The sequence below is a fragment of the Drosophila takahashii genome, unplaced genomic scaffold (genome assembly GCF_030179915.1).
Source record: "Drosophila takahashii strain IR98-3 E-12201 unplaced genomic scaffold, DtakHiC1v2 scaffold_109, whole genome shotgun sequence".
Taxonomy (NCBI): domain Eukaryota; kingdom Metazoa; phylum Arthropoda; class Insecta; order Diptera; family Drosophilidae; genus Drosophila; species Drosophila takahashii.
This window is the reverse complement of record NW_027221624.1, coordinates 987-27,189: the sequence shown is the minus strand read 5'-3', so window position 1 is coordinate 27,189 and position 26,203 is coordinate 987. Positions and strand designations below refer to the sequence as shown.

The following is a 26,203-nucleotide window of genomic DNA, read 5'->3' as shown; positions in this document are numbered from 1 at the left end:
TCCTTACCGTTAATAAAAAAATTTGTTAATACAAATTTAATACAAATTACCAATATATATATATATATACATAATAATTATAATAATAATTATACCAAAAATATGATCTTAAAAGTAAAAGATCAAATAAATTTCGAACAAGCAAATCGAAATATTGTAATAATATAATATTATTACAAATAAATTAAATAGAAACAAACATAAAATTCGAACAAGCAAATCGAATTATTAATATAATAAAATATATTTTATATATTTATTATAAACTTTTGTGTGTATATGGACCATAATATACACGCGTTGCGAGATGTATTGGCCAACTAATTTGATGATGATCATACATTGGATAATGCAACAACCTAAAATATACAATGTTGTACCTGGTTTCAGGTTAATGTTTTATATAAAATTATCAATATATATTAACAAACAAATGCCATTACAAATAATACTTTGATATATATTGTTTATATAAAACTAAGACATTTCGCAGCATTTATTTTAGGTATATAAATACATTTATTGAAGGAATTGATATATGCCAGTAAAATGGTGTATTTTTAATTTCTTTCAATAAAAACATATTTGACCAAATTTAAAACCAATATTATAAAACTCTAAGCGGTGGATCACTCGGCTCATGGGTCGATGAAGAACGCAGCAAACTGTGCGTCATCGTGTGAACTGCAGGACACATGAACATCGACATTTTGAACGCATATCGCAGTCCATGCTGTTATGTACTTTAATTAATTTTATAGTGCTGCTTGGACTACATATGGTTGAGGGTTGTAAGACTATGCTAATTAAGTTGTTTATACAAATTTTATAATAAAATTTTATAAGCATATGGTATATTATTGGATAAAAATAATTTAATTATTTTATTCATAATATTAACAAATATATGAAAAACATTATCTCACAATAGTAATTAAACTTTGAGAAAAACGAAGAGGAATATTTTCTTTTTCAATCAAATAATACTGAGAAATGTCTAGCATAAAATATTATCTAGAATTGTCTCTTATTAATGATTTGAAATATGAAAAACGTTGACAATATTATTATTCTTCGTTAATTCGTTACAAATAAATGCCATTAATATATATATACGTCAGCTTTAAACGAATTTAATAAAATGTTTTATCATTATATATAAAGAATTAATTGCAAATAAAAGTTATATACAACCTCAACTCATATGGGACTACCCCCTGAATTTAAGCATATTAATTAGGGGAGGAAAAGAAACTAACAAGGATTTTCTTAGTAGCGGCGAGCGAAAAGAAATCAGTTCAGCACTAAGTCACTTTGTCTATATGGCAAATGTGAGATGCAGTGTATGGAGCGTCAATATTCTAGTATGAGAAATTAACGATTTAAGTCCTTCTTAAATGAGGCCATTTACCCATAGAGGGTGCCAGGCCCGTATAACGTTAATGATTACTAGATGATGTTTCCAAAGAGTCGTGTTGCTTGATAGTGCAGCACTAAGTGGGTGGTAAACTCCATCTAAAACTAAATATAACCATGAGACCGATAGTAAACAAGTACCGTGAGGGAAAGTTGAAAAGAACTCTGAATAGAGAGTTAAACAGTACGTGAAACTGCTTAGAGGTTAAGCCCGATGAACCTGAATATCCGTTATGGAAAATTCATCATTAAAATTGTAATATTTAAACAATATTATGATAATAGTGTGCATTTTTTCCATATAAGGACATTGTAATCTATTAGCATACCAAATTTATCATAAAATATAACTTATAGTTTATTCAAATTAAATTGCTTGCATTTTAACACAGAATAAATGTTATTAATTTGATAAAGTGCTGATAGATTTATATGAATACAGTGCGTTAATTTTTCGGAATTATATAATGGCATGATTATCATTGATTTTTGTGTTTATTATATGCACTTGTAGGATTAACAATGCGAAAGATTCAGGATACCTTCGGGACCCGTCTTGAAACACGGACCAAGGAGTCTAACATATGTGCAAGTTATTGGGATATAAACCTAATAGCGTAATTAACTTGACTAATAATGGGATTAGTTTTTTAACTATTTATAGCTAATTAACACAATCCCGGGGCGTTCTATATAGTTATGTATAATGATATTTATATTATTTATGCCTCTAACTGGAACGTACCTTGAGCATATATGCTGTGACCCGAAAGATGGTGAACTATACTTGATCAGGTTGAAGTCAGGGGAAACCCTGATGGAAGACCGAAACAGTTCTGACGTGCAAATCGATTGTCAGAATTGAGTATAGGGGCGAAAGACCAATCGAACCATCTAGTAGCTGGTTCCTTCCGAAGTTTCCCTCAGGATAGCTGGTGCATTTTAATATTATATAAAATAATCTTATCTGGTAAAGCGAATGATTAGAGGCCTTAGGGTCGAAACGATCTTAACCTATTCTCAAACTTTAAATGGGTAAGAACCTTAACTTTCTTGATATGAAGTTTAAGGTTATGATATAATGTGCCCAGTGGGCCACTTTTGGTAAGCAGAACTGGCGCTGTGGGATGAACCAAACGTAATGTTACGGTGCCCAAATTAACAACTCATGCAGATACCATGAAAGGCGTTGGTTGCTTAAAACAGCAGGACGGTGATCATGGAAGTCGAAATCCGCTAAGGAGTGTGTAACAACTCACCTGCCGAAGCAACTAGCCCTTAAAATGGATGGCGCTTAAGTTGTATACCTATACATTACCGCTAAAGTAGATGATTTATATTACTTGTGATATAAATTTTGAAACTTTAGTGAGTAGGAAGGTACAATGGTATGCGTAGAAGTGTTTGGCGTAAGCCTGCATGGAGCTGCCATTGGTACAGATCTTGGTGGTAGTAGCAAATAATCGAATGAGACCTTGGAGGACTGAAGTGGAGAAGGGTTTCGTGTGAACAGTGGTTGATCACGAGTTAGTCGGTCCTAAGTTCAAGGCGAAAGCCGAAAATTTTCAAGTAAAACCAAAAACGCAATATATACAAATCAAGCTAATATAATATACTTGAATAATTTTGAACGAAAGGGAATACGGTTCCAATTCCGTAACCTGTTGAGTATCCGTTTGTTATTAAATATGGGCCTCGTGCTCATCCTGGCAACAGGAACGACCATAAAGAAGCCGTCGAGAGATATCGGAAGAGTTTTCTTTTCTGTTTTATAGCCGTACTACCATGGAAGTCTTTCGCAGAGAGATATGGTATGGTATTTTCTCCTCGGACCTTGAAAATTTATGGTGGGGACACGCAAACTTCTCAACAGGCCGTACCAATATCCGCAGCTGGTCTCCAAGGTGAAGAGTCTCTAGTCGATAGAATAATGTAGGTAAGGGAAGTCGGCAAATTAGATCCGTAACTTCGGGATAAGGATTGGCTCTGAAGATTGAGATAGTCGGGCTTGATTGGGAAACAATAACATGGTTTATGTGCTCGTTCTGGGTAAATAGAGTTTCTAGCATTTATGTTAGTTACTTGTTCCCCGGATAGTTAGTTACGTAGCCAATTGTGGAACTTTCTTGCTAAAATTTTTAAGAATACTAATTGGGTCAAACCAATTAGTTCTTATTAATTATAACGATTATCAATTAACAATCAATTCAGAACTGGCACGGACTTGGGGAATCCGACTGTCTAATTAAAACAAAGCATTGTGATGGCCCTAGCGGGTGTTGACACAATGTGATTTCTGCCCAGTGCTCTGAATGTCAAAGTGAAGAAATTCAAGTAAGCGCGGGTCAACGGCGGGAGTAACTATGACTCTCTTAAGGTAGCCAAATGCCTCGTCATCTAATTAGTGACGCGCATGAATGGATTAACGAGATTCCTACTGTCCCTATCTACTATCTAGCGAAACCACAGCCAAGGGAACGGGCTTGGAATAATTAGCGGGGAAAGAAGACCCTTTTGAGCTTGACTCTAATCTGGCAGTGTAAGGAGACATAAGAGGTGTAGAATAAGTGGGAGATATTAGACTTCGGTTTGGTATCGTCAATGAAATACCACTACTCTTATTGTTTCCTTACTTACTTGATTAAATGGAACGTGTATCATTTCCTAGCCATTATACGGATATATTTATTATATCTTATGGTATTGGGTTTTGATGCAAGCTTCTTGATCAAAGTATCACGAGTTTGTTATATAATCGCAAACAAATTCTTTAATAAAACGGTGCATTTATGTATTTTTGATTTGAAAATTTGGTATAACTCCAATTACTCAGGTATGATCCAATTCAAGGACATTGCCAGGTAGGGAGTTTGACTGGGGCGGTACATCTCTCAAATAATAACGGAGGTGTCCCAAGGCCAGCTCAGTGCGGACAGAAACCACACATAGAGCAAAAGGGCAAATGCTGACTTGATCTCGGTGTTCAGTACACACAGGGACAGCAAAAGCTCGGCCTATCGATCCTTTTGGTTTAAAGAGTTTTTAACAAGAGGTGTCAGAAAAGTTACCATAGGGATAACTGGCTTGTGGCGGCCAAGCGTTCATAGCGACGTCGCTTTTTGATCCTTCGATGTCGGCTCTTCCTATCATTGTGAAGCAAAATTCACCAAGCGTTGGATTGTTCACCCATGCAAGGGAACGTGAGCTGGGTTTAGACCGTCGTGAGACAGGTTAGTTTTACCCTACTAATGACAAAACGTTGTTGCGACAGCATTCCTGCGTAGTACGAGAGGAACCGCAGGTACGGACCAATGGCACAATACTTGTTCGAGCGAACAGTGGTATGACGCTACGTCCGTTGGATTATGCCTGAACGCCTCTAAGGTCGTATCCGTGCTGGACTGCAATGATAAATAAGGGGCAATTTGCATTGTATGGCTTCTAAACCATTTAAAGTTTATAATTTACTTTATAAACGACAATGGATGTGATGCCAATGTAATTTGTAACATAGTAAATTGGGAGGATCTTCGATCACCTGATGCCGCGCTAGTTACATATAAAAGCATTATTTAATACAATGACAAAGCCTAGAATCAATTGTAAACGACTTTTGTAACAGGCAAGGTGTTGTAAGTGGTTGAGCAGCTGCCATACTGCGATCCACTGAAGCTTATCCTTTGCTTGATGATTCGATAATAAACATAAATTTAATTGTGTTTATTTTGTTTGGCTTTTTTAAGTCAGAATATATATATATATATAAAATATATATATATAAAATAATAATTATATTTAAATAAATTTTATTTAAATATATTTAACAATGGTAGCCATATGTATCGTCATCCTATTAGTGACGCGTATAAAAATATTCTAAGTCCGAACATGCAAATAAGAGACATATGCAAGTATATGTACTTCTTAAGGTAGCCAACTGAATCGTCATCCTATTAGTGACGTGTATACAAATATTCTAAGTCCGAACATACAAGTAAGAGACATATGCAAGTATATGTACCTCTTAAGGTAGCCAACTGAATCGTCATCCTATTAGTGACGCGTATACAAATATTCTAAGTCCGAACATGCAAATAAGAGACATATGCAAGTATATGTACCTCTTAAGGTAGCCAACTGAATCGTCATCCTATTAGTGACGCGTATAAAAATATTCTAAGTCCGAACATGCAAATAAGAGACATATGCAAGTATATGTACCTCTTAAGGTAGCCAACTGAATCGTCATCCTATTAGTGACGTGTATAAAAATATTCTAAGTCCGAACATACAAGTAAGAGACATATGCAAGTATATGTACCTCTTAAGGTAGCCAACTGAATCGTCATCCTATTAGTGACGTGTATAAAAATATTCTAAGTCCGAACATGCAAGTAAGAGACATATGCAAGTCAATGTTCCTCTTAAAATAGATGATTGAATCGTCATCCTATTAGTGACGTGTATAAAAATATTCCAAGTCCAAACATGAGTTATATGGATATGAAAATAATATTAAGTTCTAGTATGGATATGAAAAAAATGAGTTATATGGATATGGGAAAAATAACAAGTTCTAGTATGGATATGAAAAAAATGAGTTATGTGGATATGGGAAAAATAATAATTTCTAGTATGGATATGAAAAAAAAATGAGTTATATGGATATGGAAAAGAATACAGAGTTCTAGTATGGATATGGAAAAATGAGTTATATGAATATGGGAAAAATGATAAGTTCTAGTATGGATATGAAAAAATATTGAGTTATATGGATATTAAAGAAATAATAAGTTCTAGTATGGATATGGAATAAAATGAGTTATATAGATATGGCAAAAAATTTAATGTTCTAGTATGGATATGAAAAAAATTAGTTATATGAATATGGGAAAATTTATAAGTTCTAGTATGGATATGGGAAAAATAATAAGTTCTAGTATGGATATAAAAAAATATTGAGTTATATGGATATTAAAGAAATAATAAGTTCTAGTATGGATATGGAAAAAAATTAGTTATATTGATATGCTAAATAATGAGTTATATGCATATGGGAAAAATACTAAGTTGTAGTATGGATATGGGAAGAATACTGAGTTCTAGTATGGATATGGGAAAAATAATCAGTTCTAGTATGGATATGAAAAAATATTGAGTTTTATGGATATTGAAGAGATAATAAGCTCTAGTATGGATATGGAAAAAATTAATTATATTGTAATAGTAAATAATAAGTTATATGGATATAGGAAGAAAATTAGGTTCTAGTATGGATATGAAAAAAATTAGTTCTATGGATATGGGAAAAATAAAAAGTTCTGGTATGGATATGGAAAAATATTAAGTTATATGGATATTTAAGAAATAATAAGTTCTAGTATGGATATGGAATAAAATGAGTTGTAGAGATATGGCAAAAATATAATGTTCTAGTATGGATATGAAAAAAATTAGTTATATGAATATGGGAAAATTTATAAGTTCTAGTATGGATATGGGAAAAAGAATAAGTTCTAGTATGGATATGAAAAAATATTGAGTTATATGAATATTAAAGAAATAATAAGTTCTAGTATGAATATGGAAAAATATTATTTATATTGATATGGTAAATAATGATTTATATGGATATGGGATAAATACTAAATTCTAGTGTGGATATGGATAATTATATAGATATAGAACAAAAAATAAGTTATATGGATATGGTGGCATCAGTACGAAATATGCCCAATTTACATACACCGGAGCCGCAGTACGATAAATACCCAATATTTAGACGTCGTGGCCAAAAACATATATAGGGAGGCAGTGCTCGCCGACCGGCCGTATTGTTCAAAATTTATGTTTATCATATTATTTTGGCAATGCTATATATAAATGATATCTTATACATATAATTCAATTATAGCGATATGGAAATACCATATTATATGTATAAAGAAAAAAAATGTATAATAAAATATACATTGACATACAAATATGGCTAGTTGTATGGATATGCCGTATTCATTATATGGATACGGCATATAGATTATATAAATATGACCAAAAAATATTTTATATTGATATGGCAAATAAAGAAATTACTTGAATATGGAAATAAAAGAAGTTATATTGATATGGAAGAAAATAATGAGTCATATAGATATGTTGGCATCAGTACGAAATATGCCCAATTTACATACACCGGGCCGCAGTACGAAAAATACCCAATATTTAGACGTCGTGGCCAAAAACATATATAGGGAGGCAGTGCTCGCCGACCGGCCGTATTGTTCAAAATTTATGTTTATCATATTATTTTGGCAATGCTATATATAAATGATATCTTATACATATAATTCAATTATAGCGATATGGAAATACCATATTATATGTATAAAGAAAAAAAATGTATAATAAAATATACATTGACATACAAATATGGCTAGTTGTATGGATATGCCGTATTCATTATATGGATACGGCATATAGATTATATAAATATGACCAAAAAATATTTTATATTGATATGGCAAATAAAGAAATTACTTGAATATGGAAATAAAAGAAGTTATATTGATATGGAAGAAAATAATGAGTCATATAGATATGTTGGCATCAGTACGAAATATGCCCAATTTACATACACCGGGGCCGCAGTACGAAAAATACCCAATATTTAGACGTCGTGGCCAAAAACATATATAGGGAGGCAGTGCTCGCCGACCGGCCGTATTGTTCAAAATTTATGTTTATCATATTATTTTGGCAATGCTATATATAAATGATATCTTATACATATAATTCAATTATAGCGATATGGAAATACCATATTATATGTATAAAGAAAAAAAATGTATAATAAAATATACATTGACATACAAATATGGCTAGTTGTATGGATATGCCGTATTCATTATATGGATACGGCATATAGATTATATAAATATGACCAAAAAATATTTTATATTGATATGGCAAATAAAGAAATTACTTGAATATGGAAATAAAAGAAGTTATATTGATATGGAAGAAAATAATGAGTCATATAGATATGTTGGCATCAGTACGAAATATGCCCAATTTACATACACCGGGGCCGCAGTACGAAAAATACCCAATATTTAGACGTCGTGGCCAAAAACATATATAGGGAGGCAGTGCTCGCCGACCGGCCGTATTGTTCAAAATTTATGTTTATCATATTATTTTGGCAATGCTATATATAAATGATATCTTATACATATAATTCAATTATAGCGATATGGAAATACCATATTATATGTATAAAGAAAAAAAATGTATAATAAAATATACATTGACATACAAATATGGCTAGTTGTATGGATATGCCGTATTCATTATATGGATACGGCATATAGATTATATAAATATGACCAAAAAATATTTTATATTGATATGGCAAATAAAGAAATTACTTGAATATGGAAATAAAAGAAGTTATATTGATATGGAAGAAAATAATGAGTCATATAGATATGTTGGCATCAGTACGAAATATGCCCAATTTACATACACCGGGGCCGCAGTACGAAAAATACCCAATATTTAGACGTCGTGGCCAAAAACATATATAGGGAGGCAGTGCTCGCCGACCGGCCGTATTGTTCAAAATTTATGTTTATCATATTATTTTGGCAATGCTATATATAAATGATATCTTATACATATAATTCAATTATAGCGATATGGAAATACCATATTATATGTATAAAGAAAAAAAATGTATAATAAAATATACATTGACATACAAATATGGCTAGTTGTATGGATATGCCGTATTCATTATATGGATACGGCATATAGATTATATAAATATGACCAAAAAATATTTTATATTGATATGGCAAATAAAGAAATTACTTGAATATGGAAATAAAAGAAGTTATATTGATATGGAAGAAAATAATGAGTCATATAGATATGTTGGCATCAGTACGAAATATGCCCAATTTACATACACCGGGGCCGCAGTACGAAAAATACCCAATATTTAGACGTCGTGGCCAAAAACATATATAGGGAGGCAGTGCTCGCCGACCGGCCGTATTGTTCAAAATTTATGTTTATCATATTATTTTGGCAATGCTATATATAAATGATATCTTATACATATAATTCAATTATAGCGATATGGAAATACCATATTATATGTATAAAGAAAAAAAATGTATAATAAAATATACATTGACATACAAATATGGCTAGTTGTATGGATATGCCGTATTCATTATATGGATACGGCATATAGATTATATGGATATGACCAAAAAATAATTCATAAAGAAATTATATGAATATGGCAGAAATAATTGGTTATATTAATATGATCAAATAATACTTTATATAAAAAAGTGAATATCTTTGGTTGGGTGGCAAAGAGAATTAAATATGCCCGATATATAGACGTCGTGGCCAAAAACTACTATAGGGTGAAGTGCTTGTCTGTTGGTCTATATATATACATATAATATTTTATGCGTACACATTATTATTATAGATAGTTAATATCTATCGTATGGGTGGCAAACGGAATTAAATAATTTCGATATTTAGACGTCGTGGCCAAAAACTACTATAGGATGGTCAGTGGTTGTCCACCAATTAATTATTGAACAAACCATATGAATATCATATGCTGTTGTCAATATAATGTATATCAATAATAATAAAAAATAAGGATGGTACAGTAAGTAGTCCATCTACTATTGAACAAAATATATTATAATATATACTTTTGTTATCAATAGAACAACATATATTAAAATCAAAATATTATCCGTATAAATTTGTTTCTTAAATGAAATTAAGACTTGGCTACGCGGTTAATATTATAAACCCATGATAATAAGGTGAAACAGAGGTCAAGTTTCTATTATATATAGAATAACAAATTGTTTCCGACTTTTATCGTTAATCTTTGGTGGCAGGTATATATGATAATTTATATTAAATTATTATATCCCCTGTCGTTTGGGCACAGAGTATCGCTTGCCGGTACAATGTGTTTACAAAAAGCATTATAATAAAATATAATTGCAATATTAGTGATCAAAATAATTTCATATGCGCTCGGTTTTATATCATATATTACCAGAGAGTTATATGGAAAAGATAAATTTTAAATTTATCATCAAAATGCAAATGATTTAACTCAATATTTATATTGGTTAAACAAAAATTGTACATGTGTGGATACAATAATTATGTATGTTGAACAAAAATGATATTTTAGAATGAAATATGTATATATAATATAATAAAAACTTATAGAAAGAACAATATATATTGAAAATTGTGTTATAAAAAAGTTGTACTTTTTCTTTAACATCAATTATAAACTTGTTATATTAGTGGCGAAACAAGTAAAAATTAAAGAACGTATACGAATGCCATATAAAAATGGCCGTATTCGAATTAAAATAGAATTATTTCACAAAGCAAAAAAAAAATATTGAATTAAAATCAATATTTAAGAAAAACCGAACATATAAAATGGAAATAAAATCTATTATATTTATATTACTAATTTCTATTCAAAAAATATGAATGAAATATGAACGAAAACATTATTCTGGTTGATCCTGCCAGTAGTTATATGCTTGTCTCAAAGATTAAGCCATGCATGTCTAAGTACACACGAATTAAAAGTGAAACCGCAAAAGGCTCATTATATCAGTTATGGTTCCTTAGATCGTTAACAGTTACTTGGATAACTGTGGTAATTCTAGAGCTAATACATGCAATTAAAACATGAACCTTATGGGACATGTGCTTTTATTAGGCTAAAACCAAGCGATCGCAAGATCGTTATATTGGTTGAACTCTAGATAACATGCAGATCGTATGGTCTTGTACCGACGACAGATCTTTCAAATGTCTGCCCTATCAACTTTTGATGGTAGTATCTAGGACTACCATGGTTGCAACGGGTAACGGGGAATCAGGGTTCGATTCCGGAGAGGGAGCCTGAGAAACGGCTACCACATCTAAGGAAGGCAGCAGGCGCGTAAATTACCCACTCCCAGCTCGGGGAGGTAGTGACGAAAAATAACAATACAGGACTCATATCCGAGGCCCTGTAATTGGAATGAGTACACTTTAAATCCTTTAACAAGGACCAATTGGAGGGCAAGTCTGGTGCCAGCAGCCGCGGTAATTCCAGCTCCAATAGCGTATATTAAAGTTGTTGCGGTTAAAACGTTCGTAGTTGAACTTGTGCTTCATACGGGTAGTACAACTTACAATTGTGGTTAGTACTATACCTTTATGTATGTAAGCGTATTACCGGTGGAGTTCTTATATGTGTTTAAATACTTGTATTTTTTCATATGTTCCTCCTATTTAAAAACCTGCATTAGTGCTCTTAAACGAGTGTTATTGTGGGCCGGTACAATTACTTTGAACAAATTAGAGTGCTTAAAGCAGGCTTCAAATGCCTGAATATTCTGTGCATGGGATAATGAAATAAGACCTCTGTTCTGCTTTCATTGGTTTTCAGATCAAGAGGTAATGATTAATAGAAGCAGTTTGGGGGCATTAGTATTACGACGCGAGAGGTGAAATTCTTGGACCGTCGTAAGACTAACTTAAGCGAAAGCATTTGCCAAAGATGTTTTCATTAATCAAGAACGAAAGTTAGAGGTTCGAAGGCGATCAGATACCGCCCTAGTTCTAACCATAAACGATGCCAGCTAGCAATTGGGTGTAGCTACTTTTATGGCTCTCTCAGTCGCTTCCCGGGAAACCAAAGCTTTTGGGCTCCGGGGGAAGTATGGTTGCAAAGCTGAAACTTAAAGGAATTGACGGAAGGGCACCACCAGGAGTGGAGCCTGCGGCTTAATTTGACTCAACACGGGAAAACTTACCAGGTCCGAACATAAGTGTGTAAGACAGATTGATAGCTCTTTCTCGAATCTATGGGTGGTGGTGCATGGCCGTTCTTAGTTCGTGGAGTGATTTGTCTGGTTAATTCCGATAACGAACGAGACTCAAATATATTAAATAGATATCTTCAGGATTATGGTGTTGAAGCTTATATAGCCTTCATTCATGGTGGCAGTAAAATGTTTATTGTGTTTGAATGTGTTTATATAAGTGGAGCCGTACCTGTTGGTTTGTCCCATTATAAGGACACTAGCTTCTTAAATGGACAAATTGCGTCTAGCAATAATGAGATTGAGCAATAACAGGTCTGTGATGCCCTTAGATGTCCTGGGCTGCACGCGCGCTACAATGAAAGTATCAACGTGTATTTCCTAGACCGAGAGGTCCGGGTAAACCGCTGAACCACTTTCATGCTTGGGATTGTGAACTGAAACTGTTCACATGAACTTGGAATTCCCAGTAAGTGTGAGTCATTAACTCGCATTGATTACGTCCCTGCCCTTTGTACACACCGCCCGTCGCTACTACCGATTGAATTATTTAGTGAGGTCTCCGGACGTGATCACTGTGACGCCTTGTGTGTTACGGTTGTTTCGCAAAAGTTGACCGAACTTGATTATTTAGAGGAAGTAAAAGTCGTAACAAGGTTTCCGTAGGTGAACCTGCGGAAGGATCATTATTGTATAATATCCTTACCGTTAATAAAAAAATTTGTTAATACAAATTTAATACAAATTACCAATATATATATATATATACATAATAATTATAATAATAATTATACCAAAAATATGATCTTAAAAGTAAAAGATCAAATAAATTTCGAACAAGCAAATCGAAATATTGTAATAATATAATATTATTACAAATAAATTAAATAGAAACAAACATAAAATTCGAACAAGCAAATCGAATTATTAATATAATAAAATATATTTTATATATTTATTATAAACTTTTGTGTGTATATGGACCATAATATACACGCGTTGCGAGATGTATTGGCCAACTAATTTGATGATGATCATACATTGGATAATGCAACAACCTAAAATATACAATGTTGTACCTGGTTTCAGGTTAATGTTTTATATAAAATTATCAATATATATTAACAAACAAATGCCATTACAAATAATACTTTGATATATATTGTTTATATAAAACTAAGACATTTCGCAGCATTTATTTTAGGTATATAAATACATTTATTGAAGGAATTGATATATGCCAGTAAAATGGTGTATTTTTAATTTCTTTCAATAAAAACATATTTGACCAAATTTAAAACCAATATTATAAAACTCTAAGCGGTGGATCACTCGGCTCATGGGTCGATGAAGAACGCAGCAAACTGTGCGTCATCGTGTGAACTGCAGGACACATGAACATCGACATTTTGAACGCATATCGCAGTCCATGCTGTTATGTACTTTAATTAATTTTATAGTGCTGCTTGGACTACATATGGTTGAGGGTTGTAAGACTATGCTAATTAAGTTGTTTATACAAATTTTATAATAAAATTTTATAAGCATATGGTATATTATTGGATAAAAATAATTTAATTATTTTATTCATAATATTAACAAATATATGAAAAACATTATCTCACAATAGTAATTAAACTTTGAGAAAAACGAAGAGGAATATTTTCTTTTTCAATCAAATAATACTGAGAAATGTCTAGCATAAAATATTATCTAGAATTGTCTCTTATTAATGATTTGAAATATGAAAAACGTTGACAATATTATTATTCTTCGTTAATTCGTTACAAATAAATGCCATTAATATATATATACGTCAGCTTTAAACGAATTTAATAAAATGTTTTATCATTATATATAAAGAATTAATTGCAAATAAAAGTTATATACAACCTCAACTCATATGGGACTACCCCCTGAATTTAAGCATATTAATTAGGGGAGGAAAAGAAACTAACAAGGATTTTCTTAGTAGCGGCGAGCGAAAAGAAATCAGTTCAGCACTAAGTCACTTTGTCTATATGGCAAATGTGAGATGCAGTGTATGGAGCGTCAATATTCTAGTATGAGAAATTAACGATTTAAGTCCTTCTTAAATGAGGCCATTTACCCATAGAGGGTGCCAGGCCCGTATAACGTTAATGATTACTAGATGATGTTTCCAAAGAGTCGTGTTGCTTGATAGTGCAGCACTAAGTGGGTGGTAAACTCCATCTAAAACTAAATATAACCATGAGACCGATAGTAAACAAGTACCGTGAGGGAAAGTTGAAAAGAACTCTGAATAGAGAGTTAAACAGTACGTGAAACTGCTTAGAGGTTAAGCCCGATGAACCTGAATATCCGTTATGGAAAATTCATCATTAAAATTGTAATATTTAAACAATATTATGATAATAGTGTGCATTTTTTCCATATAAGGACATTGTAATCTATTAGCATACCAAATTTATCATAAAATATAACTTATAGTTTATTCAAATTAAATTGCTTGCATTTTAACACAGAATAAATGTTATTAATTTGATAAAGTGCTGATAGATTTATATGAATACAGTGCGTTAATTTTTCGGAATTATATAATGGCATGATTATCATTGATTTTTGTGTTTATTATATGCACTTGTAGGATTAACAATGCGAAAGATTCAGGATACCTTCGGGACCCGTCTTGAAACACGGACCAAGGAGTCTAACATATGTGCAAGTTATTGGGATATAAACCTAATAGCGTAATTAACTTGACTAATAATGGGATTAGTTTTTTAACTATTTATAGCTAATTAACACAATCCCGGGGCGTTCTATATAGTTATGTATAATGATATTTATATTATTTATGCCTCTAACTGGAACGTACCTTGAGCATATATGCTGTGACCCGAAAGATGGTGAACTATACTTGATCAGGTTGAAGTCAGGGGAAACCCTGATGGAAGACCGAAACAGTTCTGACGTGCAAATCGATTGTCAGAATTGAGTATAGGGGCGAAAGACCAATCGAACCATCTAGTAGCTGGTTCCTTCCGAAGTTTCCCTCAGGATAGCTGGTGCATTTTAATATTATATAAAATAATCTTATCTGGTAAAGCGAATGATTAGAGGCCTTAGGGTCGAAACGATCTTAACCTATTCTCAAACTTTAAATGGGTAAGAACCTTAACTTTCTTGATATGAAGTTTAAGGTTATGATATAATGTGCCCAGTGGGCCACTTTTGGTAAGCAGAACTGGCGCTGTGGGATGAACCAAACGTAATGTTACGGTGCCCAAATTAACAACTCATGCAGATACCATGAAAGGCGTTGGTTGCTTAAAACAGCAGGACGGTGATCATGGAAGTCGAAATCCGCTAAGGAGTGTGTAACAACTCACCTGCCGAAGCAACTAGCCCTTAAAATGGATGGCGCTTAAGTTGTATACCTATACATTACCGCTAAAGTAGATGATTTATATTACTTGTGATATAAATTTTGAAACTTTAGTGAGTAGGAAGGTACAATGGTATGCGTAGAAGTGTTTGGCGTAAGCCTGCATGGAGCTGCCATTGGTACAGATCTTGGTGGTAGTAGCAAATAATCGAATGAGACCTTGGAGGACTGAAGTGGAGAAGGGTTTCGTGTGAACAGTGGTTGATCACGAGTTAGTCGGTCCTAAGTTCAAGGCGAAAGCCGAAAATTTTCAAGTAAAACCAAAAACGCAATATATACAAATCAAGCTAATATAATATACTTGAATAATTTTGAACGAAAGGGAATACGGTTCCAATTCCGTAACCTGTTGAGTATCCGTTTGTTATTAAATATGGGCCTCGTGCTCATCCTGGCAACAGGAACGACCATAAAGAAGCCGTCGAGAGATATCGGAAGAGTTTTCTTTTCTGTTTTATAGCCGTACTACCATGGAAGTCTTTCGCAGAGAGATATGGTAGATGGGCTAGAAGAGCATGACATATACTGTTGTGTCGATATTTTCTCCTCGGACCTTGAAAATTTATGGTGGGGACACGCAAACTTCTCAACAGGCCGTACCAATATCCGCAGCTGGTCTCCAAGGTGAAGAGTCTCTAGTCGATAGAATAATGTAGGTAAGGGAAGTCGGCAAATTAGATCCGTAACTTCGGGATAAGGATTGGCTCTGAAGATTGAGATAGTCGGGCTTGATTGGGAAACAATAACATGGTTTATGTGCTCGTTCTGGGTAAATAGAGTTTCTAGCATTTATGTTAGTTACTTGTTCCCCGGATAGTTAGTTACGTAGCCAATTGTGGAACTTTCTTGCTAAAATTTTTAAGAATACTAATTGGGTCAAACCAATTAGTTCTTATTAATTATAACGATTATCAATTAACAATCAATTCAGAACTGGCACGGACTTGGGGAATCCGACTGTCTAATTAAAACAAAGCATTGTGATGGCCCTAGCGGGTGTTGACACAATGTGATTTCTGCCCAGTGCTCTGAATGTCAAAGTGAAGAAATTCAAGTAAGCGCGGGTCAACGGCGGGAGTAACTATGACTCTCTTAAGGTAGCCAAATGCCTCGTCATCTAATTAGTGACGCGCATGAATGGATTAACGAGATTCCTACTGTCCCTATCTACTATCTAGCGAAACCACAGCCAAGGGAACGGGCTTGGAATAATTAGCGGGGAAAGAAGACCCTTTTGAGCTTGACTCTAATCTGGCAGTGTAAGGAGACATAAGAGGTGTAGAATAAGTGGGAGATATTAGACTTCGGTTTGGTATCGTCAATGAAATACCACTACTCTTATTGTTTCCTTACTTACTTGATTAAATGGAACGTGTATCATTTCCTAGCCATTATACGGATATATTTATTATATCTTATGGTATTGGGTTTTGATGCAAGCTTCTTGATCAAAGTATCACGAGTTTGTTATATAATCGCAAACAAATTCTTTAATAAAACGGTGCATTTATGTATTTTTGATTTGAAAATTTGGTATAACTCCAATTACTCAGGTATGATCCAATTCAAGGACATTGCCAGGTAGGGAGTTTGACTGGGGCGGTACATCTCTCAAATAATAACGGAGGTGTCCCAAGGCCAGCTCAGTGCGGACAGAAACCACACATAGAGCAAAAGGGCAAATGCTGACTTGATCTCGGTGTTCAGTACACACAGGGACAGCAAAAGCTCGGCCTATCGATCCTTTTGGTTTAAAGAGTTTTTAACAAGAGGTGTCAGAAAAGTTACCATAGGGATAACTGGCTTGTGGCGGCCAAGCGTTCATAGCGACGTCGCTTTTTGATCCTTCGATGTCGGCTCTTCCTATCATTGTGAAGCAAAATTCACCAAGCGTTGGATTGTTCACCCATGCAAGGGAACGTGAGCTGGGTTTAGACCGTCGTGAGACAGGTTAGTTTTACCCTACTAATGACAAAACGTTGTTGCGACAGCATTCCTGCGTAGTACGAGAGGAACCGCAGGTACGGACCAATGGCACAATACTTGTTCGAGCGAACAGTGGTATGACGCTACGTCCGTTGGATTATGCCTGAACGCCTCTAAGGTCGTATCCGTGCTGGACTGCAATGATAAATAAGGGGCAATTTGCATTGTATGGCTTCTAAACCATTTAAAGTTTATAATTTACTTTATAAACGACAATGGATGTGATGCCAATGTAATTTGTAACATAGTAAATTGGGAGGATCTTCGATCACCTGATGCCGCGCTAGTTACATATAAAAGCATTATTTAATACAATGACAAAGCCTAGAATCAATTGTAAACGACTTTTGTAACAGGCAAGGTGTTGTAAGTGGTTGAGCAGCTGCCATACTGCGATCCACTGAAGCTTATCCTTTGCTTGATGATTCGATAATAAACATAAATTTAATTGTGTTTATTTTGTTTGGCTTTTTTAAGTCAGAATATATATATATATATATAAAATATATATATATAAAATAATAATTATATTTAAATAAATTTTATTTAAATATATTTAACAATGGTAGCCATATGTATCGTCATCCTATTAGTGACGCGTATAAAAATATTCTAAGTCCGAACATGCAAATAAGAGACATATGCAAGTATATGTACTTCTTAAGGTAGCCAACTGAATCGTCATCCTATTAGTGACGTGTATACAAATATTCTAAGTCCGAACATACAAGTAAGAGACATATGCAAGTATATGTACCTCTTAAGGTAGCCAACTGAATCGTCATCCTATTAGTGACGTGTATAAAAATATTCTAAGTCCGAACATACAAGTAAGAGACATATGCAAGTATATGTACCTCTTAAGGTAGCCAACTGAATCGTCATCCTATTAGTGACGTGTATAAAAATATTCTAAGTCCGAACATACAAATAAGAGACATATGCAAGTATATGTACCTCTTAAGGTAGCCAACTGAATCGTCATCCTATTAGTGACGCGTATAAAAATATTCTAAGTCCGAACATGCAAGTAAGAGACATATGCAAGTATATGTACCTCTTAAGGTAGCCAACTGAATCGTCATCCTATTAGTGACGTGTATAAAAATATTCTAAGTCCGAACATGCAAGTAAGAGACATATGCAAGTATATGTACCTCTTAAGGTAGCCAACTGAATCGTCATCCTATTAGTGACGTGTATAAAAATATTCTAAGTCCGAACATGCAAATAAGAGACATATGCAAGTATATGTAACTCTTAAGTAAGCCAACTGAATCGTCATCCTATTAGTGACGTGTATAAAAATATTCTAAGTCCGAACATACAAGTAAGAGACATATGCAAGTATATGTACCTCTTAAGGTAGCCAACTGAATCGTCATCCTATTAGTGACGTGTATAAAAATATTCTAAGTCCGAACATGCAAGTAAGAGACATATGCAAGTCATGTTCCTCTTAAAATAGATGATTGAATCGTCATCCTATTAGTGACGTGTATAAAATATTCCAAGTCCAAAAATGAGTTATATGGATATGAAAATAATATTAAGTTCTAGTATGGATATGAAAAAAATGAGTTATATGGATATGGGAAAAATAACAAGTTCTAGTATGGATATGAAAAAAATGAGTTATGTGGATATGGAAAAATAATAAGTTCTAGTATGGATATGAAAAAAAAATGAGTTATATGGATATGGAAAAGAATACAGAGTTCTAGTATGGATATGGAAAAATGAGTTATATGAATATGGGAAAAATGATAAGTTCTAGTATGGATATGAAAAAATATTGAGTTATATGGATATTAAAGAAATAATAAGTTCTAGTATGGATATGGAATAAAATGAGTTATATAGATATGGCAAAAATTTAATGTTCTAGTATGGATATGAAAAAAATTAGTTATATGAATATGGGAAAATTTATAAGTTCTAGTATGGATATGCGAAAAATAATAAGTTCTAGTATGGATATAAAAAAATATTGAGTTATATGGATATTAAAGAAATAATAAGTTCTAGTATGGATATGGAAAAAATTAGTTATATTGATATGCTAAATAATGAGTTATATGCATATGGGAAAAATACTAAGTTGTAGTATGGATATGGGAAGAATACTGAGTTCTAGTATGGATATGGGAAAAATAATCAGTTCTAGTATGGATATGAAAAAATATTGAGTTTTATGGATATTGAAGAGATAATAAGCTCTAGTATGGATATGGAAAAAATTAATTATATTGTAATAGTAAATAATAAGTTATATGGATATAGGAAGAAAATTAGGTTCTAGTATGGATATGAAAAAATTAGTTCTATGGATATGGGAAAAATAAAAAGTTCTGGTATGGATATGGAAAAATATTAAGTTATATGATATTTAAGAAATAATAAGTTCTAGTATGGATATGGAATAAAATGAGTTGTAGAGATATGGCAAAAATATAATGTTCTAGTATGGATATGAAAAAAATTAGTTATATGAATATGGGAAAATTTATAAGTTCTAGTATGGATATGGGAAAAAGAATAAGTTCTAGTATGGATATGAAAAAATATTGAGTTATATGAATATTAAAGAAATAATAAGTTCTAGTATGAATATGGAAAATATTATTTATATTGATATGGTAAAATAATGATTTTATATGGATATGGGATAAATACTAAATTCTAGTGTGGATATGGATATTTTATATAGATATAGAACAAAAAATAAGTTATATGGATATGGTGGCATCAGTACGAAATATGCCCAATTTACATACACCGGAGCCGCAGTACGATAAATACCCAATATTTAGACGTCGTGGCCAAAAACATATATAGGGAGGCAGTGCTCGCCGACCGGCCGTATTGTTCAAAATTTATGTTTATCATATTATTTTGGCAATGCTATATATAAATGATATCTTATACATATAATTCAATTATAGCGATATGGAAATACCATATTATATGTATAAAGAAAAAAAATGTATAATAAAATATACATTGACATACAAATATGGCTAGTTGTATGGATATGCCGTATTCATTATATGGATACGGCATATAGATTATATAAATATGACCAAAAAATATTTTATATTGATATGGCAAATAAAGAAATTACTTGAATATGGAAATAAAAGAAGTTATATTGATATGGAAGAAAATAATGAGTCATATAGATATGTTGGCATCAGTACGAAATATGCCCAATTTACATACACCGGGCCGCAGTACGAAAAATACCCAATATTTAGACGTCGTGGCCAAAAACATATATAGGGAGGCAGTGCTCGCCGACCGGCCGTATTGTTCAAAATTTATGTTTATCATATTATTTTGGCAATGCTATATATAAATGATATCTTATACATATAATTCAATTATAGCGATATGGAAATACCATATTATATGTATAAAGAAAAAAAATGTATAATAAAATATACATTGACATACAAATATGGCTAGTTGTATGGATATGCCGTATTCATTATATGGATACGGCATATAGATTATATAAATATGACCAAAAAATATTTTATATTGAAATGGCAAATAAAGAAATTACTTGAATATGGAAATAAAAGAGTTATATTGATATGGAAGAAAATAATGAGTCATATAGATATGTTGGCATCAGTACGAAATATGCCCAATTTACATACACCGGGGCCGCAGTACGAAAAATACCCAATATTTAGACGTCGTGGCCAAAAACATATATAGGGAGGCAGTGCTCGCCGACCGGCCGTATTGTTCAAAATTTATGTTTATCATATTATTTTGGCAATGCTATATATAAATGATATCTTATACATATAATTCAATTATAGCGATATGGAAATACCATATTATATGTATAAAGAAAAAAATTGTATAATAAAATATACATTGACATACAAATATGGCTAGTTGTATGGATATGCCGTATTCATTATATGGATACGGCATATAGATTATATGGATATGACCAAAAATAATTCATAAAGAAATTATATGAATATGGCAGAAATAATTGGTTATATTAATATGATCAATAATACTTTATATAAAAAAGTGAATATCTTTGGTTGGGTGGCAAAGAGAATTAAATATGCCCGATATATAGACGTCGTGGCCAAAAACTACTATAGGGTGAAGTGCTTGTCTGGTCTATATATATACATATAATATTTTATGCGTACACATTATTATTATAGATAGTTAATATCTATCGTATGGGTGGCAAACGGAATTAAATAATTTCGATATTTAGACGTCGTGGCCAAAAACTACTATAGGATGGTCAGTGGTTGTCCACCAATTAATTATTGAACAAACCATATGATATCATATGCTGTTGTCATATAATGTATATCAATAATAATAAAAAATAAGGATGGTACAGTAAGTAGTCCATCTACTATTGAACAAAAATATATTATAATATATACTTTTGTTATCAATAGAACAACATATATTAAAATAAATTATTATCCGTATAAATTTGTTTCTTAAATGAAATTAAGACTTGGCTACGCGGTTAATATTATAAACCCATGATAATAAGGTGAAACAGAGGTCAAGTTTCTATTATATATAGAATAACAAATTGTTTCCGACTTTTATCGTTAATCTTTGGTGGCAGGTATATATGATAATTTATATTAAATTATTATATCCCCTGTCGTTTGGGCACAGAGTATCGCTTGCCGTAACAATGTGTTTACAAAAAGCATTATAATAAAATATAATTGCAATATTAGTGATCAAAATAATTTCATATGCGCTCGGTTTTATATCATATATTACCAGAGAGTTATATGGAAAAGATAAATTTTAAATTTATCATCAAAATGCAAATGATTTAACTCAATATTTATATTGGTTAAAACAAAAATTGTACATGTGTGGATACAATAATTATGTATGTTGAACAAAAATGATATTTTAGAATGAAATATGTATATATAATATAATAAAAACTTATAGAAAGAACAATATATATTGAAAATTGTGTTATAAAAAATTGTACTTTTTCTTTAACATCAATTATAAACTTGTTATATTAGTGGCGAAACAAGTAAAAATAAAGAACGTATACGAATGCCATATAAAAATGGCCGTATTCGAATTAAAATAGAATTATTTCACAAAGCAAAAAAAAAATATTGAATTAAAATCAATATTTAAGAAAAACCGAACATATAAAATGGAAATAAAATCTATTATATTTATATTACTAATTTCTATTCAAAAAATATGAATGAAATATGAACGAAAACATTATTCTGGTTGATCCTGCCAGTAGTTATATGCTTGTCTCAAAGATTAAGCCATGCATGTCTAAGTACACACGAATTAAAAGTGAAACCGCAAAAGGCTCATTATATCAGTTATGGTTCCTTAGATCGTTAACAGTTACTTGGATAACTGTGGTAATTCTAGAGCTAATACATGCAATTAAAAACATGAACCTTATGGGACATGTGCTTTTATTAGGCTAAAACCAAGCGATCGCAAGATCGTTATATTGGTTGAACTCTAGATAACATGCAGATCGTATGGTCTTGTACCGACGACAGATCTTTCAAATGTCTGCCCTATCAACTTTTGATGGTAGTATCTAGGACTACCATGGTTGCAACGGGTAACGGGGAATCAGGGTTCGATTCCGGAGAGGGAGCCTGAGAAACGGCTACCACATCTAAGGAAGGCAGCAGGCGGCGTAAATTACCCACTCCCAGCTCGGGGAGGTAGTGACGAAAAATAACAATACAGGACTCATATCCGAGGCCCTGTAATTGGAATGAGTACACTTTAAATCCTTTAACAAGGACCAATTGGAGGGCAAGTCTGGTGCCAGCAGCCGCGGTAATTCCAGCTCCAATAGCGTATATTAAAGTTGTTGCGGTTAAAACGTTCGTAGTTGAACTTGTGCTTCATACGGGTAGTACAACTTACAATTGTGGTTAGTACTATACCTTTATGTATGTAAGCGTATTACCGGTGGAGTTCTTATATGTGTTTAAATACTTGTATTTTTTCATATGTTCCTCCTATTTAAAAACCTGCATTAGTGCTCTTAAACGAGTGTTTATTGTGGGCGGTACAATTACTTTGAACAAATTAGAGTGCTTAAAGCAGGCTTCAAATGCCTGAATATTCTGTGCATGGGATAATGAAATAAGACCTCTGTTCTGCTTTCATTGGTTTTCAGATCAAGAGGTAATGATTAATAGAAGCAGTTTGGGGGCATTAGTATTACGACGCGAGAGGTGAAATTCTTGGACCGTCGTAAGACTAACTTAAGCGAAAGCATTTGCCAAAGATGTTTCATTAATCAAGAACGAAAGTTAGAGGTTCGAAGGCGATCAGATACCGCCCTAGTTCTAACCATAAACGATGCCAGCTAGCAATTGGGTGTAGCTACTTTTATGGCTCTCTCAGTCGCTTCCCGGGAAACCAAAGCTTTTGGGCTCCGGGGAAGTATGGTTGCAAAGCTGAAACTTAAAGGAATTGACGGAAGGGCACCACCAGGAGTGGAGCCTGCGGCTTAATTGACTCAACACGGGAAAACTTACCAGGTCCGAACATAAGTGTGTAAGACAGATTGATAGCTCTTTCTCGAATCTATGGGTGGTGGTGCATGGCCGTTCTTAGTTCGTGGAGTGATTTGTCTGGTTAATTCCGATAACGAACGAGACTCAAATATATTAATAGATATCTTCAGGATTATGGTGTTGAAGCTTATATAGCCTTCATTCATGGTGGCAGTAAAATGTTTATTGTGTTTGAATGTGTTTATATAAGTGGAGCCGTACCTGTTGGTTTGTCCCATTATAAGGACACTAGCTTCTTAATGGACAAATTGCGTCTAGCAATAATGAGATTGAGCAATAACAGGTCTGTGATGCCCTTAGATGTCCTGGGCTGCACGCGCGCTACAATGAAAGTATCAACGTGTATTTCCTAGACCGAGAGGTCCGGGTAAACCGCTGAACCACTTTCATGCTTGGGATTGTGAACTGAAACTGTTCACATGAACTTGGAATTCCCAGTAAGTGTGAGTCATTAACTCGCATTGATTACGTCCCTGCCCTTTGTACACACCGCCCGTCGCTACTACCGATTGAATTATTTAGTGAGGTCTCCGGACGTGATCACTGTGACGCCTTGTGTGTGTACGGTTGTTTCGCAAAAGTTGACCGAACTTGATTATTTAGAGGAAGTAAAAGTCGTAACAAGGTTTCCGTAGGTGAACCTGCGGAAGGATCATTATTGTATAATATCCTTACCGTTAATAAAAAATTTGTTAATACAAATTAATACAAATTACCAATATATATATATATATACATAATAATTATAATAATAATTATACCAAAAATATGATCTTAAAAGTAAAAGATCAAATAAATTTCGAACAAGCAAATCGAAATATTGTAATAATATAATATTATTACAAATAAATTAAATAGAAACAAACATAAAATTCGAACAAGCAAATCGAATTATTAATATAATAAAATATATTTTATATATTTTATTATAAACTTTGTGTGTATATGGACCATAATATACACGCGTTGCGAGATGTTATTGGCCAAACTAATTTGATGATGATCATACATTGGATAATGCAACAACCTAAAATATACAATGTTGTACCTGGTTTCAGGTTAATGTTTTATATAAAATTATCAATATATATTAACAAACAAATGCCATTACAAATAATACTTTGATATATATTGTTTATATAAAACTAAGACATTTCGCAGCATTTATTTTAGGTATATAAATACATTTATTGAAGGAATTGATATATGCCAGTAAAATGGTGTATTTTTAATTTCTTTCAATAAAAACATATTTGACCAAATTTAAAACCAATATTATAAAACTCTAAGCGGTGGATCACTCGGCTCATGGGTCGATGAAGAACGCAGCAAACTGTGCGTCATCGTGTGAACTGCAGGACACATGAACATCGACATTTTGAACGCATATCGCAGTCCATGCTGTTATGTACTTTAATTAATTTTATAGTGCTGCTTGGACTACATATGGTTGAGGGTTGTAAGACTATGCTAATTAAGTTGTTTATACAAATTTTATAATAAAATTTTATAAGCATATGGTATATTATTGGATAAAAATAATTTAATTATTTTATTCATAATATTAACAAATATATGAAAAACATTATCTCACAATAGTAATTAAACTTTGAGAAAAACGAAGAGGAATATTTCTTTTTTCAATCAAATAATACTGAGAAATGTCTAGCATAAAATATTATCTAGAATTGTCTCTTATTAATGATTTGAAATATGAAAAACGTTGACAATATTATTATTCTTCGTTAATTCGTTACAAATAAATGCCATTATATATATATACGTCAGCTTTAAACGAATTTAATAAAATGTTTTATCATTATATATAAAGAATTAATTGCAAATAAAAGTTATATACAACCTCAACTCATATGGGACTACCC

General features: G+C 32.6%; 7 non-coding genes across 7 annotated transcripts; all 7 read left to right on the top strand.

Moving 5' to 3' along the window:
- The first annotated feature begins 613 nt into the window (after nucleotides 1–613).
- LOC138914106 (5.8S ribosomal RNA) lies at nucleotides 614–792 on the top strand. Its single transcript, XR_011419988.1, has one exon. It is a non-coding gene; the product is annotated as a 5.8S ribosomal RNA (ribosomal RNA).
- Nucleotides 793–1,190: 398 nt separating this feature from the next.
- On the top strand, nucleotides 1,191–5,112 carry LOC138914103 (large subunit ribosomal RNA). Its single transcript, XR_011419986.1, has one exon. It is a non-coding gene; the product is annotated as a large subunit ribosomal RNA (ribosomal RNA).
- Nucleotides 5,113–10,996: 5,884 nt separating this feature from the next.
- LOC138914108 (small subunit ribosomal RNA) lies at nucleotides 10,997–12,991 on the top strand. The gene has a single exon (XR_011419990.1). It is a non-coding gene; the product is annotated as a small subunit ribosomal RNA (ribosomal RNA).
- A 623-nt stretch (nucleotides 12,992–13,614) lies between these two features.
- LOC138914105 (5.8S ribosomal RNA) lies at nucleotides 13,615–13,793 on the top strand. The gene has a single exon (XR_011419987.1). It is a non-coding gene; the product is annotated as a 5.8S ribosomal RNA (ribosomal RNA).
- Nucleotides 13,794–14,191: 398 nt separating this feature from the next.
- On the top strand, nucleotides 14,192–18,148 carry LOC138914102 (large subunit ribosomal RNA). Its single transcript, XR_011419985.1, has one exon. It is a non-coding gene; the product is annotated as a large subunit ribosomal RNA (ribosomal RNA).
- Nucleotides 18,149–22,985: 4,837 nt separating this feature from the next.
- On the top strand, nucleotides 22,986–24,978 carry LOC138914101 (small subunit ribosomal RNA). Its single transcript, XR_011419984.1, has one exon. It is a non-coding gene; the product is annotated as a small subunit ribosomal RNA (ribosomal RNA).
- Nucleotides 24,979–25,601: 623 nt separating this feature from the next.
- On the top strand, nucleotides 25,602–25,780 carry LOC138914098 (5.8S ribosomal RNA). The gene has a single exon (XR_011419981.1). It is a non-coding gene; the product is annotated as a 5.8S ribosomal RNA (ribosomal RNA).
- The last annotated feature ends 423 nt before the right edge of the window (nucleotides 25,781–26,203 follow it).